The sequence below is a fragment of the Carya illinoinensis genome, chromosome 2, assembly GCF_018687715.1.
Source record: "Carya illinoinensis cultivar Pawnee chromosome 2, C.illinoinensisPawnee_v1, whole genome shotgun sequence".
NCBI classification, from domain to species: Eukaryota; Viridiplantae; Streptophyta; class Magnoliopsida; order Fagales; family Juglandaceae; genus Carya; species Carya illinoinensis.
The window spans coordinates 14,271,156-14,289,228 of record NC_056753.1 but is presented as its reverse complement, the minus strand read 5'-3'; the positions used below and the strand labels follow the sequence as shown (position 1 = coordinate 14,289,228).

The following is an 18,073-nucleotide window of genomic DNA, read 5'->3' as shown; positions in this document are numbered from 1 at the left end:
TTGGAAATCTTAGCACCAGACTCCTCTACTCCCCAACCAATCACCAACCCCTTCTTCAGCCAAGGACAACGTCTCCCTCCCCCCCCCCCCCTCTTTAAATACCGCCCCTTCACTCCCTTATTCCTCCACTCCTCTTCTCCAAGGCTTCTCTTGAGGCCTCGAGAGCTTTTCACCTCTTCGTGTGCAAAAGAGTGAAACCGAGTGAGTTGTGTGAGTGTGTTTGGGAGAGTTATTGGGGCCACGAATTTTGTAAGTAACCTTGCCCGAATCTTTGTTTAGTATTAGCATAGTATGTTAGGTTTTAAATTATGCTATAGGAATGAATTCTGATTGAGTTTAAATGAGGTCGGCATGTGAAATTCAAAATTGGGTTAATTGAGAGATGTTGTTTGCATTTGAATATTTTGGGTTGAATTTCTAGTTATGGCATGTCTTGGTACAAGTATGACTCAAAAATTTCTTAGAATGTGAGTTTTGATTGTTTAATTTAAAAGTTTGACGCAAGCCATAATATGCTCTAATTCTTTCTTTTGTTGATCATGTAAAGCATGTGCGGTTTTGACTAGTTTGCGCTTTACTTATGGAACTTTTAATTAATTTACATAGGCTTGAATAATGTGCATTTAGCAACGCCCTTTGATTGGATAAGAATGAAAATGTATGATTTGATTAAGTTTTTGGAACATCTCTTAGTGGATAAAGCTAGAAACATCATGCATGCTTAGGTTTAATCGTTAAGGTCGTAAGCCTTGTTTAATGGTGATTAAGGTCTTACGTCATGCTTAACTGTTGGTATGAACTGAAATTAAGTCTTCGAATTCTCATTAACGTATTAGAATTCGTGGCACTTGATAAAATGAGGTATACAAACATCCATAGCGGTTAATTAGTTGAAATCACAGTTGGGCGTTTATGGAATGCTTTTAATTGAAGCCCACATACACTATACCATTGGTTTTCCTCAAGTGCCACAAACCCCTAAGGCTCCCATTTGACAATATTTGAGCTTCTAACTTGAGTTCAGGGCGTTAATATACTTGCAGAAGATTAGTAAGATCTAAACCATGTTTTGACCTTAACTTCCCTTTTAATTATATCTAACATTTTTTATCTGAACCTTCTTTTTAATTTTCTTGTTGTCTTTCATCATTCGAGACCAAGGTAGAAGTTTAACCTTGATCCAACACATATCAATAGAGTGGCAAAGATAAGTCAATGCACAATCACCTCCAATCGGCACATGTTCAACTTCTTGTGCATTCAACCAAAACAACTCCCTAGCCCACGCCATTTCCATTGTATTTTCTCCAACCACACATCCACTCATCTGTAATCGACCAGTCAAAAACCTTGTGAGAAATCCCCCCAAGTAACCGAACCGTAGCCCCAACCAATTCCATTTTAAACTTAGTTGAAGTAACCGAGTGGCATTGTATTTTTATTTTTTATTCCTGTTCTTAATTGTGCCATTCCAACACGCCACCACCCCTTTACGCCCTTCCTCCTATCTCCAAGAGTCCTTCAAGTCATCATGGGATTTTGACCCAAGTCAACCCTCAAAATAGAGCTAAACCGATTGGCTTTTGCACTAGACATCACCCGGCAACCTCACTTCACCCTCTTCCTTGAGCTGCTCAAAGTTGAGCACTTGACAGCCAATCCCTCGCCATCTTCCGCCTGAAAAACCCTTCTACGAGTGTGATGATGATACGTGCACGAATGAGCTGTGAAGATAAAACAAAAGTGATGCAACCAAGAGATGAACATTTGTCCAGATTTTCAGCCTACAACGTGCGGCATCAAGGCATGACCTCATGCCTTGTTTCTCTGTTTTATTTTCACACCACGTCAGCTCCCACACCAATATAGCACCTTGCAACACCTGAAATGAGGAAATCGTGGGGGGTTTAGGGCACCATTCATCTGCACAAGTGATGACTCGAGTTTCAAATCTCACCACCAGACTCCTCTACTCCCCCAACCAATCACCAACCCCTCCTTCAGCCAAGGACAATGTCTCCCTCCCCCCCCCTCTTGAAATACCGCCCCTTCACTCCCTTATTCCTCCACACCTCGCCTCAGTGGCTTCTGTTGAGTCCTCGAGAGCTTTGCACCTCTTCGTGTGAAAAGAGTGAAACCGAGTGAGTTGTGTGAGTGTGTTTGGGAGAGTTCTTGGGGCCACAAAATTTGTAAGTAACCCTGCCTGAATCTTTCTTTAGTATTAGCATAGTATGTTAGGTTGTAAATTATGCTATAGGAATGAATTCTGATTGAGTTTAAATGAGGTCGGCATGCGAAATTCAAAATCAGGTTAATTGAGAGATATTGTTTGCATTTGAATATTTTGGGTTGAATTTCTAGTTATGGCATGTCTTGGTACAAGTATGACTCAAAAATTTCTTAGAATGTGAGTTTTGATTGTTTAATTTAAAAGTTTGACGCCAGCCATAATAGGCTCTAATTCTTTCTTTTGTTGATCATCTAAAGCACGCGCGGTTTTGACTAGTTTGTGCTTTACTTATGGCACATTTGATTAATTTACCGAGGCTTGAATAATGTGCATTTAGCAACCCCCTGTGATTGGATAAGAATCAAAATGTATGATTTGATTAAGTTTTCGGAACATCTCTTAGTGGATAAAGCTAGAAACATCATGCATGCTTAGGTTTAATCGTTAAGGTCGTAAGCCTTGTTTAATGGTGATTAAGGTCTTACGTCATGCTTAACTGTAGGTATGAACTGAAATTAAGTTTTCAAATTGTCATTAACGTATTAGAATTCGTGGCACTTGATAAAAATGAGGTATACAAATATCCATAGCCGTTAATTAGTTGAAATCACACTTGGGCATTTATGGAATGCTTTAATTGAAGCCCACATACACCATACCTTTGGATTTCCTCAAGTGCCACAAACCCCTAAGGCTCCCATTTGACAATATTTGAGCTTCTAACTTAAGTTCAGGGCATTAATATACTTGCAGATGATTAGTAACATCTAAACCATGCTTTGACCTTAATTTCCCTTTTAATTATATCTAACATTTTTTATCTGAACCTTCTTTTTAATTTTCTTGTTGTCTTTCATCATTCGAGACCAAGGTAGAAGTTTAACCTTGATCCAACACATATCAATAGAGTGGCAAAGACATGTCAATGCACAATCACCACCAATCGGCACATATGCAACTTCTTGTGCATTCAACCAAAACAACTCCCTAGCCCACGCCATTTCTTTCGTATTTTCTCCAGCCACACATCCACTCATCTGTAATGGACTAGTCAAAAACCTTGTGAGAAATCCCCCCAAGTAACCGAACCATAGCCCCAACGAATTCCATTTTAAACTTACTTCAAGCAACCGAGTGGCATTGTATTTTTATTTTTTATTCCTGTTCTTAATTGCGCCATTCCCACACGCCAACACCCCTTTACGCCCTTCCTCCAATCCCCGAGAGTCCTTCAAGTCATCATGGGAATTTTGACCCAAGTCAACCCTCAAAATAGAGCCAAACCGATTGGCTTTTGCACTAGACATCACCCGGCAACCTCACTTCACCCTCTTCCTTGAGCTGCTCAGAGTTGAGCACTTGAGAGGCAATCCCTCGCCATCTTCCGCTTGAAAAAGCCTTCAACGAGTGTGATGATGATACGTGCACGAATAAGCCGTGAAGATAAAACAAAAGTGATGCAACCAAGAGATGAACATTTGTCCAGATTTTCAGCCTACAACGTGCGGCATCAAGGCATGACCTCATGCCTTGTTTCTCTGTTTTATTTTCACACCATGTCAGCTCCCACACCAATATAGCACCTTGCAACACCTGAAATGAAGAAATTGTGGGGGTTTAGGGCACCATTCATCTGCACAAGTGATGAGTCGAGTTGGAAATCTCACCACCAAACTCCTCTACTCCCCCAACCAATCACCAACCCATCCTTCAGCCAAGGACAACGTCTCCCTCCCCCCCCCCTCCCCCCTCTTTAAATACCGCCCCTTCACTCCCATATTCCTCCACACCTCGCCTCCAAGGCTTCTCTTGAGTCCTCGAGAGCTTTTCACCTCCTCGTGTGCAAAAGAGTGAAACCGAGTGAGTTGTCCGAGTGTGTTTGGGAGAGTTCTTGGGGCCACGAATTTTGTAAGTAACCCTGCCTGAATCTTTGTTTAGTATTAGCATAGTGTGTTAGGTTTTAAATTATGCTATAGGAATGAATTCTGATTGAGTTTAAACGAGGTCGGCATGCGAAATTCAAAATCGGGTTAATTGAGAGATAGTGTTTGCATTTGAATATTTTGGGTTGAATTTCTAGTTATGGCATGTCTTGGTACAAGTATGACTCCAAAATTTCTTAGGATGTGAGTTTTCATTGTTTAATTTAAAAGTTTGACGCAAGCCATAGTAGGCTCTAATTCTTTCTGTTGTTGATCATCTAAAGCATGCGCGGTTTTGACTAGTTTGTGCTTTACTTATGGAACTTTTAATTAATTTACCGTGGCATGAATAATGTGCATTTAGCAACCCCCTGTGATTGGATAAGAATGAAAATGTATGATTTGATTAAGTTTTCGGAACATCTCTTAGTGAATAAAGCTAGAAACATCATGCATGCTTAGGTTTAATCGTTAAGGTCGTAAGCCTTGTTTAATGGTGATTAAGGTCTTACGTCATGCTTAACTGTTGGTATGAACTGAAATTAAGTTTTCAAATTGTCATTAACGTATTAGAATTCGTGGCACTTGATAAAAATGAGGTATACAAATATCCATAGCGGTTAATTAGTTGAAATCACACTTGGGCGTTTATGGAATGCTTTTAATTGAAGCCCACATACACCATACCATTGGATTTCCTCAAGTGCCACAAACCCCTAAGGCTCCCATTTGACAATATTTGAGCTTCTAACTTAAGTTCAGGGCATTAATATACTTGCAGATGATTAGTAACATCTAAACCATGTTTTGACCTTAATTTCCCTTTTAATTATATCTAACATTTTTTATCTGAACCTTCTTTTTAATTTTCTTGTTGTCTTTCAGCATTCGAGACCAACGTAGAAGTTTAACCTTGATCCAACACATATCAATAGAGTGGCAAAGACATGTCAATGCACAATCACCACCAATCGGCACATATGCAACTTCTTGTGCATTCAACCAAAACAACTCCCTAGCCCACGCCATTTCCTTCGTATTTTCTCCAGCCACACATCCACTCATCTGTAATGGACTAGTCAAAAACCTTGTGAGAAATCCCCCCAAGTAACCGAACCATAGCCCCAACGAATTCCATTTTAAACTTAGTTGAAGCAACCGAGTGGCATTGTATTTTTATTTTTTATTCCTGTTCTTAATTGCGCCATTCCCACACGCCAACACCCCTTTACGCCCTTCCTCCAATCCCCGAGAGTCCTTCAAGTCATCATGGGAATTTTGACCCGAGTCAACCCTCAAAATAGAGCTAAACCGATTGGCTTTTGCACTAGACATCACCCGGCAACCTCACTTCACCCTCTTCCTTGAGCTGCTCAGAGTTGAGCACTTGAGAGGCAATCCCTCGCCATCTTCCGCTTGAAAAAGCCTTCAACGAGTGTGATGATGATACGTGCACGAATGAGCCGTGAAGATAAAACAAAAGTGATGCAACCAAGAGATGAACATTTGTCCAGATTTTCAGCCTACAACGTGCGGCATCAAGGCATGACCTCATGCCTTGTTTCTCTGTTTTATTTTCACACCATGTCAGCTCCCACACCAATATAGCACCTTGCAACACCTGAAATGAAGAAATTGTGGGGGGTTAGGGCGCCATTCATCTGCACAAGTGATGAGTCGAGTTGGAAATCTCACCACCAAACTCCTCTACTCCCCCAACCAATCACCAACCCATCCTTCAGCCAAGGACAACGTCTCCCTCCCCCCCCCCCCCCCCCCCCTCTTTAAATACCGCCCCTTCACTCCCATATTCCTCCACACCTCGCCTCCAAGGCTTCTCTTGAGTCCTCGAGAGCTTTTCACCTCCTCGTGTGCAAAAGAGTGAAACCGAGTGAGTTGTCTGAGTGTGTTTGGGAGAGTTCTTGGGGCCACGAATTTTGTAAGTAACCCTGCCTGAATCTTTGTTTAGTATTAGCATAGTGTGTTAGGTTTTAAATTATGCTATAGGAATGAATTCTGATTGAGTTTAAACGGGGTCGGCATGCGAAATTCAAAATCGGGTTAATTGAGAGATAGTGTTTGCATTTGACTATTTTGGGTTGAATTTCTAGTTATGGCATGTCTTGGTATAGGTATGACTCAAAAATTTCTTAGGATGTGAGTTTTCATTGTTTAATTTAAAAGTTTGATGCAAGCCATAGTAGGCTCTAATTCTTTCTGTTGTTGATCATCTAAACCATGTGCGGTTTTGACTAGTTTGTGCTTTACTTATGGAACTTTTAATTAATTTACCGTGGCTTGAATAATGTTCATTTAGCAACCCCCTGTGATTGGATAAGAATGAAAATGTATGATTTGATTAAGTTTTCGGAACATCTCTTAGTGGATAAAGCTAGAAACATCATGCATACTTAGGTTTAATCGTTAAGGTCGTAAGCCTTGTTTAATGGTGATTAAGGTCTTACCTCATGCTTAACTGTTGGTATGAACTGAAATTAAGTTTTCAAATTGTCATTAACGTATTAGAATTCGTGGCACTTGATAAAAATGAGGTATACAAATATCCATAGCGGTTAATTAGTTGAAATCACACTTGGGCGTTTATGGAATGCTTTTAATTGAAGCTCACATATACCATACCATTGGTTTTCCTCAAGTGCCACAAACCCCTAAGGCTCCCATTTGACAATATTTGAGCTTCTAAGTTAAGTTCAAGGCATTAATATACTTGCAGATGATTAGTAACATCTAAACTATGTTTTGACCTTAATTTCCCTTTTAATTATATCTGAACCATCTTTTTAATTTTCTTGTTGTCTTTCATCATTCGAGACCAAGGTAGAAGTTTAACCTTGGTCCAACACATATCAATAGAGTGGCAAAGACATGTCAATGCACAATCACCACCAATCGGCACATGTGCACCTTCTTCTGCTTTCTACCAAAACAACTCCCTAGCCCACGCCATTTCCTTCGTATTTTCTCCAACCACACATCCCCTCATCTGTAATGTACCAGTCAAAAACCTTGTGAGAAATCCCCCCAAGTAACCGAACCGTAGCCCCAACCAATTCCATTTGAAACTTAATTGAAGCAACCAAGTGGCATTGTATTTTTGTTTTTTATTCCTGTTCTTAATTGCGCCATTCCCACACGCCACCACCCCTTTACGCCCTTCCTCCAATCCCCAAGAGTCATTCAAGTCATCATGGGAATTTTGACCCAAGTCAACCCTCAAAATAGAGCTAAACCGATTGGCTTTTGCACTAGACATCACCCGGCAACCTCACTTCACCCTCTTCCTTGAGCTGCTCAGAGTTGAGCACTTGACAGCCAATTCCTCGCCATCTTCCGCCTGAAAAAGCCTTCAACGAGTGTGATGATGATACGTGCACGAATGAGCCATGAAGATAAAACAAAAGTGATGCAACCAAAAGATGAACATTTGTCCAGATTTTCAGCCTACAACGTGCGGCATCAAGGCCTGACCTCATGCCTTGTTTCTCTGTTTTATTTTCACACCACGTCAGCTCCCACACCAATATAGCACCTTGCAACACCTGAAATGAGGAAATCGTGGGGGGTTTAGGGCACCATTCATCTGCACAAGTGATGACTCGAGTTTGAAATCTCACCACCAGACTCCTCTACTCCCCCAACCAATCACCAACCCCTCCTTCAGCCAAGGACAATGTCTCCCTCCCCCTCCCCCCCTCTTTAAATACTGCCCCTTCACTCCCTTATTCCTCCACACCTCGCTCCCAAGGCTTCTCTTGAGTCCTCGAGAGCTTTTCACCCCTTCGTGTGCATGAGCGTGAAACCGAGTGAGTTGTGTGAGTGTGTTTGGGAGAGTTCTTGGGGCCACGAATTTTGTAAGTAACCCTGCCCAAATCTTTGTTTAGTATTAGCATAGTATGTTAGGTTTTAAATTATGCTATAGGAATGAATTCTAATTTTGTTTAAATGAGGTCGGCATGCGAAATTCAAAATCGGGTTAATTGAGAGATATTGTTCGCATTTGAATATTTTGTGTTGAATTTCTAGTTATGGCATGTCTTGGTACAAGTATGACTCAAAAATTTCTTAGAATGTGAGTTTTGATTGTTTAATTTAAAAGTTTGACGCAAGCCATAATAGGCTCTAATTCTTTCTTTTGTTGATCATCTAAAGCATGTGCGGTGATTACGCCTAAAGAATAACGCGGTAGTTGTAGCACAGCTTTGGGGTGTCGATTTCACAGGGAGACAAATTAAAAGAATAGCAAGAGGAACAAAGAAACTAAAGAAAAAATATTAAATAAGTAATAGAGAACAAAGATTAATTTTAAATGTAAATTCAAGTGAAGCAAAGTGATTAACAGAAAAAGTACTCAAATTTGACAAACAGTAGAGCGTCGGGAATCCCTTGCACAAATCTGGTATTTTAATTATTTTTAATTCATTGGATAACTCAATTAGGAACTCAATTCCCGCAATTCCCAATCGGAAGGTATAGATTTATAAACCAGACTTAAATCAAATGTAACCCTTTGAAAAAAACATTCACCACTTTTAGAAAAACGTGAATTACTACCCCTATTGATAAAATCCAATGACGACAATATAGATAAATATAGATAAAAAACTAAATCAATATAGATAAATAATTGATCCAAACATAATCAAAGAACTAATCCATTCAATAGAGAACGCATGACTGAATCCATAAACACAATAAATTCTATGATTATTCGGAGAAGAAAACATTAACGATGAATTGAGAATGATAAAACAAAAGAGTTTTAGCAATTGAAAATCAAATACATGAATTAACAATAATTTAGAAATACCATCTAATGTGCAAGTTCATCCCTAACCCTACTTAAGAATTTAGTTACCCATAAATATAATGGACAACAAAAATCTTCAGAGAAAACTAAAGCGAACGGTGGCCATGGAAGTGATTTTCTCCTCTTTTTAGATTTGCCTCTTGTGCCTCCTCCTTCCCTCCATTTCTTGCTAATGATATGCTTATATAGGGTAAGAAAGAAACCCTAATGCCCTCTTGATTTCCGCATAAAAAAATCTCCTAAATTTTAGGATTTATCTTGGCAGCCATGTACACCCTTCAGGAGTTCGAATTTGGAAATTCTTATTAGAGACAAAGTTATAGCCCTTTAAGATATATTTCTAATGCATCAAGAATCGCATCAATCCAATATGTGAGTAAAAAGATACAGTCAAAATACTAAAAGTATATCCAGATTGTCCCTAGCGAATTTCGGACTTAGACTTCTTGTGGTCTCATTTTGTGATTTTTTTTCTTTTTCTTTTCTTCCAAATTGCTCTCAAGCCCCATGAATGTCCTCCTTTGAATTTGACTGGGCTTGACATGCTCTTTTATAAACTCTGAAATTAGACAGAAAAAAAACTGCTTAGGAGTATCCCAACGTAAATAGAAATTCAATTTAAGAATACACATTAATTCCTATGATTTCTATTCACATTTTAGCATTTTAGTCCAATAATAGGGTATATAGAGTGCACTTTCGCACACTCATCACACCCCCCAACTTACTCATTGCTAGTCCATAGCAATTTTCGTGTCAAAACAATGAAAAAGACCAAAGAAAATCACACATAAAGGTCATCAAGTTACACTTTCCAGATTCACATATCAAAACAATCTAAGGAATCCAATAACCATCAAGATCAATCCACCTATAGCAATCGACAGAGTGTGTGTGTGTGTGTTCTCCAAGCGATAACCATTGTATCACTAACCTTGACACATGCAACATCAAGAACATCTCAAGCAAAAGGTTCAACTCCATAACACACGGGAATAATAGTGTTTCGTGTAAGGGCTCTCTCTATGGAGTTGACAATGGGTGTATACACACTCTCATGGAAAATTAGGCAATTATGTACAAGCAACAAGCAAACATTGATCTTATGATAGGAACACTAACAAATGAGACTTCCATCAATCTTTCCAATAGCTTACTTAGGATCAGAATGGTCAACACAAAAGGTTGTAATGTGGCTTGGTTTTGGGGTTATATGAAAAAAAAAGGATGAAATGGATTCAAAAACTTCCAAGTACATACAAAGGGAATTTTATTAAATATCTCAATAGACCACACTTCTCACTTGATATACTCTCCAACTTTTCAGATCATCAAATAATAATGTTTTTCCTTCTTCTTCCTCTTTTTTTTTTTTTCAACAATTTGATGGACAAACACATGCCACTTTTGTATTCTTTCCATCTCTACCAACTTCTTTTTTTTATCCTTTTTTTTTTTGGAGCTCACTCAATTGAATACTTTGCAACTTGTACTCTTCTCTTTTTTTCCGTCGTCTTCTTCTTCTTCTTCTTTTTAATTGAAAATGATAAAATTAAAGAAAGAAAATACAAATTCCACACCTAGTATACACTTGGAAGTAAAAAGGGTAAGAAAATCTGTGTATAGGTTATACTCCAATGTGGAGAGGCATGGATGATATGGGCATATGAAAAGAAAAAGCTACAAGTGTTTTATTAGCTCAAAGTTGGCTACTAGGGATCTATGATGGAAAGGATAGCTTGAAAGGCTCAAACGTTAATCCTAAGTTGACCTTCGTCATATCCCAAGTATATCCACCATTGTACCGCAAACCATGTAATGATATTCTCAAAAGAAGTGCCCAATTCAACATATCAATGAACACTTATCACAATTTACTGCATTTGTATGCTCTCAATCCTCTCCAAACTCACATGAATACTTAAGCAAAAGAGTTCTCTAGCTACATGTGTCAAACCACCATCTTACCACAAAACTTGGATAAGTGCATTAAGGGTTCTGTGAATGCTTCAGCAAAAATGATTGTGGTGGGTTTGGTGAATTCACGAAGATGGCTATGAATGAGAATGAGTACACATGTGAAAATGATGCACGTGTGATGCAAATTAAAAAAAAAATTGACACATGAAAATATGCTACAGAGTTCCAAGAAGCATTTTAAATACTGAATTTGCACCACCACCCCCCAACTTAAATGAAACATTGTCCTCAATGTTTAAGAATCAAAATTGAATGGGGAGTAACTGAAAATGGTAGAATACACCTGATAAGTGACGTGGGTAGCTCACTAAACACCAAAGATGGTAATCTGAAATGATGAAATGAATCTATCCTATAATCAAAAACAAAGAAAACAACAGCAAACAAAAAGGAAAAGAAAGAAAATAAGAAAAAACAAAAACAAAACAAAGCAAAACAAAATAAATAAAGAAACACATACCTTGGTGGTGTGGTCAAGGTTAATAGACTGGATCCACAAGTGGAATGTCTTCCACTTCCGGAACTTGCCTATCAATTAATATTTTAAGGCGTTGACCATTTACTTTAAAGATCCGACCATCCTTAGGATCTTCTATTTCTACCGCCTCATTTACAAAAACATTCCTTACTAAAAAGGAGCCAGTCCACCTAGACCGAAGTTTTCCTGGGTGCTTATGGAGTCTAGAATCATATAAAAACACTCGATCATTAAGCTTAAATGTTTTTCTCAAAATATTTTTATCATGAAACGCTTTCATTTTAGCCTTATAGATTCTAGAGCTCTCATAAGCATCATTTCTCAACTCCTCTAACTCGGTCAACTGAAATTTTCTAAGCTTACCTGCTTCTCCCATATCAAAATTGAAATGCTTGATAGCCCAATAAGCTCGATGCTCGAGCTCCATAGGTAAGTGGCAAGGCTTCCCAAAAACAAGCCTATAAGGTGACATACCTAAGGGAGGTTTGAAAGCTGTACGATAGGCCCAAAGCGCATCAACTAGTCTTAAAAACCAATCTTTGCGATCTGGATTGACCGTTTTTTCTAAAATTTGCTTAATTTCCCTGTTTGCAAGTTCTACCTGTCCACTTGTCTGGGGGTGGTAGGCAGTAGAGATCTTATGTACCACCCCATATTTTTTCATCAAAGCCTCAAAAGAACGGTTGCAAAAATGTGTACCCCGATCACTAATGATAGCACGTGGTGTACCAAATCGAGATAACACATTCTCTTTGAGAAATTTGATTACCGTCCTATTATCATTGCTCCTGCAAGCTGCTGCCTCTACCCATTTTGACACATAATCTACTGCCACAATAATATATTGATATCCAAAAGAAGGAGGAAATGGTCCCATAAAATCAATACCCCAACAATCAAAAATTTCAATCACTAAAATTGGGTTTAAGGGCATCATATTACGACGGGATATAACTCCTAACTTTTGACACTTTTCACATGAGCGACAATAGATGTGTGCATCCTTAAATATGGTGGGCCAATAAAATCCACACTGCAGAATTTTTGCAGCGGTTTTCTTCATTGAAAAGTGGCCCCCACAAGCTTGAGAGTGACAAAATTCCAAGACGCTAGCAATCTCTTCATCAGGGATGCAACGCCTTAAAATTTGGTCAGGGCAGTATTTGAAAAGAAAAGGATCATCCCAATAGAAATTACGTACCTCAGTTATGAACTTCCTCTTGTCCTGAGTGCTCCAATCCACCGGTATCTCACCTGCAGCCAAATAATTCACAATATGAGCAAACCATGGTAGAGAAGTAATAGATAGTAAATGCTCATCGAGAAAATCATCCCTAATTGGCAGGTGGTCAGAGGTGTCCTCAAATGTGAGTCTCGAGAGATGGTCAGCCACTACGTTCTCCACTCCTTTCTTGTCTTTGATGGTGATGTCAAATTCCTACAAAAGTAAAATCTATCGTATTAATCGTGCCTTAGCATCCTTCTTTGTAAGAAGGTACTTAAGGGCTGCATGATCCGTAAAAATAATAATAGGAGAACCAATCACGTAAGCACGAAACTTATCCAAAGCAAACACTACAGCTAGCACTACAGCTAGCAACTCTTTTTCAGTGGTGGAGTAATTCATCTGAGCACTATTTAGAGTTCTACTAGCATAGTAAATGACAAAAGGCTTTCCCTCCCTTCGCTGTCCAAGTACAGCACCTACAGCAAAATTACTTGCATCACACATAATCTCAAAAGGTAAAGTCCAATCAGGTGGCTGCATTATGGGTGCTGAGGTAAGCTTGCCAATTAGCGTTTTAAAGGCCTCTTGACAATCTTGTGTCCACTCAAATGGGGCATCTTTAGCTAGGAGTTCACATCGTGGTCTAGATATGGTGGAAAAATTCTGTATGAACCTCCTATAAAAGCCCGCATGACCAAGAAAGGATCTCACATCCTTTACTGTCCTAGGTGTAGGCAACTTAGAGATTAATTCAATCTTAGATTGATCTACCTCTATCCCCCTAGAAGAAATAATATGCCCTAACACAATACCTGAAGGTACCATAAAGTGGCATTTTTCCCAATTCAAAACCAATTCCTTCTCCTCACAGCGAGTCAACACCCTCTCTAAATTCAATAAGCATGCATCAAAAGTAGATCCAAAAACAGTCAAGTCATCCATAAAAACTTCCATGCAATTTTCAACCATGTCACTAAAAATGCTCATCATGCAACGTTGAAAAGTAGCAGGTGCATTACACAATCCAAATGGCATTCTATGAAAAGCATAAGTACCGAAAGGACAAGTGAAAGTGGTTTTTATCCTAGTCTTCTAATGCAATTTCAATTTGATAATAACCAGAATAATCATCCAAGAAACAATAGAAAGGATGACCAGCCACATGCTCAAGAATTTGATCAATAAAAGGGAGAGGAAAATGGTCCTTCCGGGTGGCAGCATTCAATTTTCTATAATCAATGCACATCTGCCACCCAGTCACAAGTTTTGTAGGGACTAGCTCTCCCAGGTCATTCTTCACCACAGTAACACCTGACTTCTTAGGAACAACCTGTGTAGGACTTACCCATTTACTATCTGCAATAGGATATATGATTCCTGCATCTAATAGTTTCAACACTTCATTTTTCACCACTTCTTTCATAGTAGGATTAAGCCTACGCTGGGGGTCTCTACGAGGGCTAGTTCCTTCCTCCAAATTAATTTTATGAGAACAGACCAGAGGACTAACACCTTTTATATCAACAATGCTCCAACCTAAGGCTGACTTATGCTCACTTAGGATCCGAATTAATTTCTCACCTTGAGACTCAGACAATTCAGATAAGATAATAACAGGAAAAGTATCACCTGGACCAAGGAAAACATGCTTTAAACCCTTAGGCAGAGGTTTCAGTTCAACTTTGGGTACTTCCACACTTGAAGGAATTTGCTTTTCCTCTCTCTCAGGCAACTCCTCAAACTTCAGTTGCTAGGCCCGAGTGCCATAATCCTGAGTTCTATCAAAGATAGCACAAATATCAACTACATCAGATGGATTACTAATAGAATCAAACTCAGAATTAATAAGAAAATACTCAAGGGGGTCAAAATCATGAGCTATAGAAACTCCCTTTTCTATGAGTGAGTCAATCATGTATGTCTGGTGGCTCTCATCATCATCTTCTGGCTGTCTTGCAATATGGAAGATATTCACCTCGAGAGTCATGTTTCCAAAAGAAAGCTTCATGAGCCCATTCCTGCAATTAATAAGAGTATTAGCAGTGGCAAGGAAAGGCCTACCTAAATTCACAGGAATTTTAGAAGTAGTATCAACAACAGAGCTAGTGTCAAGGATTAGGAAATCAACAGGATAATAAAATTTATCAATTTGAATTAGAACATCCTCTACCACACCCCGGGGTACTTTGACTGAACGGTCAGCCAATTGTAATACCACAGTGGTTGGTTTGATTTCTCCCAACCCCAACTGCAAATAAATAGAATATGGCATTAGATTCACGCTAGCTCCTAAATCTAGCAAAGCTTGCCCAAACTCATGATTTCCAATGCTGCATGCAATGGTTGGGCAACCAGGATCCTTGTACTTGGGAGGAATCCGCTGCTCAATTAGAGCACTAACTTGCTCTGTCAGAAATGCTGTCTTCTTAACATGGTGCTTCCTCTTGACTGTACACAAATCTTTAAGAACTTTTGCGTAAGTAGGAACTTGTTTAATAACATGCAAAAGAGGGAGGTTAATTTTTACCTGCTTGAGATTCTCCAAGATTTCATTGTCAGGATCCAAAGTTCGCTTATTCAGTTTTAAAGCTTGAGGAAATGGTACCTTAACTGGGCTCTTTATTACCTCGGCTTCTTTGGGCAGCTCGGCACCACTATTGCTTTGATCCTCTTCCACATCCTCTGATTTGTTCGTTGTTGGGATGTGTAATGACTTACCACTTCGTGTCACAATGGCATTCGCATTCTTCAAATTCTCTTGTGCCATGTGTTGACCATGGGGTACGGATTGAGCTTGAGAAGGAAACTTACCTCGCTCATTCATACTCAAGGAGCTCATCAATTTGGACACTTGGCTTTTTATCTCCTTATTTTCTTCAACAACCTGCGTAATCAAAGATTCAAACTTTTGGTTAGTCTTACCTTGTGCCTCAATAAAAGCATGTAAAGTATCTTCTAAGGGGCTCCTAGAAGATGAAGGTGCATGATATGGTGTAGGATATGATCTAGGGGGTTGTGTAGGCGGCTGGTTTTCAGACTTCCAGCTAAAATTGGGGTGATTACGCCACCCCGGATTATAGGTGTCAGAGAAATGTGTAAAACGCTTCTTGTACATACCTAAGGCATTACATTGTTCCTCATACATTCCTCTCATCTCAACAAATGTGAGACACTCTTGGGCAAGGTGATCTACCCCACCACACACAAAACATGGTCCAAAAGACTCTGCATGATTAGCCACGTGTGTTGGCTTTAAGTCCTTAGTCTTCAACGCCTCTAGCTCTCTAGTGAGCATCTCAACCTTAGCTTTTAGGTTATCTTCTTCCTTAAGATGGTAAATTCCACCACCATTTAGGTTTCCTGCAGGTCGTGACCTATTTGTGCTCTCAGTAGCACTAGGTCCAGTCCAAGTGTGAGCTTTTTCAGCAAGCTCATTGAAGTATTCTATGGCCTCATCAGGATCTTTCTGTAAGAACTCACCATTACACATCATCTCCACAAATTGACGCTCTCTAGGTGTAAGTCCCTCATAAAAATAGCTCACTAAGCGCCAATTCTCATATCCATGGTGAGGACACATACTCAATAGCTCCTTAAATCTCTCCCAAGACTGATATAAAATCTCACAATCCTTTTGTACAAGGGTGGAGATTTGCCTTTTTAAAGCATTGGTCTTATGTTGCGGAAAGTATTTATTAAAGAAGAGCTGAGTCATCTCATTCCATGACCCAATAGATCGTGGTCTCAATGAGTATAGCCAACTCTTAGCTCTATCTTTCAAAGAGAAAGGAAAGAACTTAAGTCTCACAATGTCATCAGTTGCATTTTGACTATGAAAAGTCGCAACTATTTTCTCAATCTCCCTAATGTGCACATATAGATTTTCATTTTCCAAGCCATGAAAAGTAGGGAGTAATTGTATCATCCCTGTTTTAAAATCCAATTGGTGAATATTAGCTGGAAACATGATGCATGATGGTGTGGCTGTACGTGTAGGGTGAAGGTAATCCTGAAGGGTCCTAGTGGGTTGATCATCGTGTTCACTCATTTTCTCAGAATTAGAAGAATTATCAAATAAATGATCAGAAAAATTAAACTCTGACTCTAACACAGGTCTATAAGCAAACTGACCCAAGGCGTCTCTATACCTGTGCATGCAAGGTAGAGAAAAACGCAACACTAAAAAAAACTACAAAAAGAAAAAGAAAATAAAAAAAAGATGCAGCAAGCTAAAATAGGGAACGAAGTTACCGCCTTTACAAATTGTTGAAAAGAAAAACTATCTCACAATTCTTCTACCGTCTCCCCAGCAACGGCGCCAAAATTTGATTACGCCCAAAGAATAACACGGTAGTTGTGGCACAGCTTGGGGGTGTCGATTCCACAGGGAGACAAATTAAAAGAATAGCAAGAGGAACAAAGAAACTAAAGAAAAAATATTCAATAAGTAATAGAGAACAAAGATTAATTTTAAATGTAAATTCAAGTGAAGCAAAGTGATTAACAGAAAAAGTACTCAAATTTGACAAACAGTAGAGCGTCGGGAATCCCTTGCACAAATCTGGTATTTTAATTATTTTTAATTCATTGGATAACTCAATTAGGAACTCAATTCCCGCAATTCCCAATCGGAAGGTATAGATTTATAAACCAGACTTAAATCAAATGTAACCCTTGGAAAAAAACATTCACCACTTTTAAAAAAACGTGAATTACTACCCCTATTGATAAAATCCAATGACGACAATATACTCAGGAAGCGATATTGCAGCAAAAAACTAAATCAATATAGATAAATAATTGATCCAAACATAATCAAATAACTAATTCATTCAATAGAAAAAGCATGACTGAATCCATAAACACAATAAATTCTATGATTATTCCGAGAAGAAAACATCAACGATGAATTGAGAATGATAAAACAAAAGAGTTTTAGCAATTGAAAATCAAATACATGAATTAACAATAAATTAGAAATACCATCTAATGTGCAAGTTCATCCCAAACCCTACTTGAGAATTTAGTTACCCATAAATATAATGGACAATAAAAATCTCCAGAGAAAACTGAAGCGAATGGTTGCCATGGAAGTGATTTTCTCCTCTCCTCAGATCTGCCTCTTGTGCCTCTTCCTTCCCTCCATTTCGTGCTAATGATATGCTTATATAGGGTAAGAAAGAAACCCTAATGTCCTCTTGATTTCCGCATAAAAAAATCGCCTAAATTTTAGGACTTATCTTGGCAGCCACGTACACCCATCAGGAGTTCGAATTTGGAAATTTTTATTAGAGACAAAGTTATAGCCCTTTAAGATATATTTCTAATGCATCAAGAATCGCATCAATACGATATGTGAGTAAAAAGATACAATCAAAAGACTAAAAGTATGTCCAGACTGTCCCTA

The 18,073-nt window shown here is 38.8% G+C and overlaps 1 non-coding gene across 1 annotated transcript; it reads left to right on the top strand.

Moving 5' to 3' along the window:
- Nucleotides 1-16,226: 16,226 nt before the first annotated feature.
- On the top strand, nt 16,227-16,334 carry LOC122302039. Its single transcript, XR_006240288.1, has one exon. It is a non-coding gene; the product is annotated as a small nucleolar RNA R71 (small nucleolar RNA).
- The last annotated feature ends 1,739 nt before the right edge of the window (nt 16,335-18,073 follow it).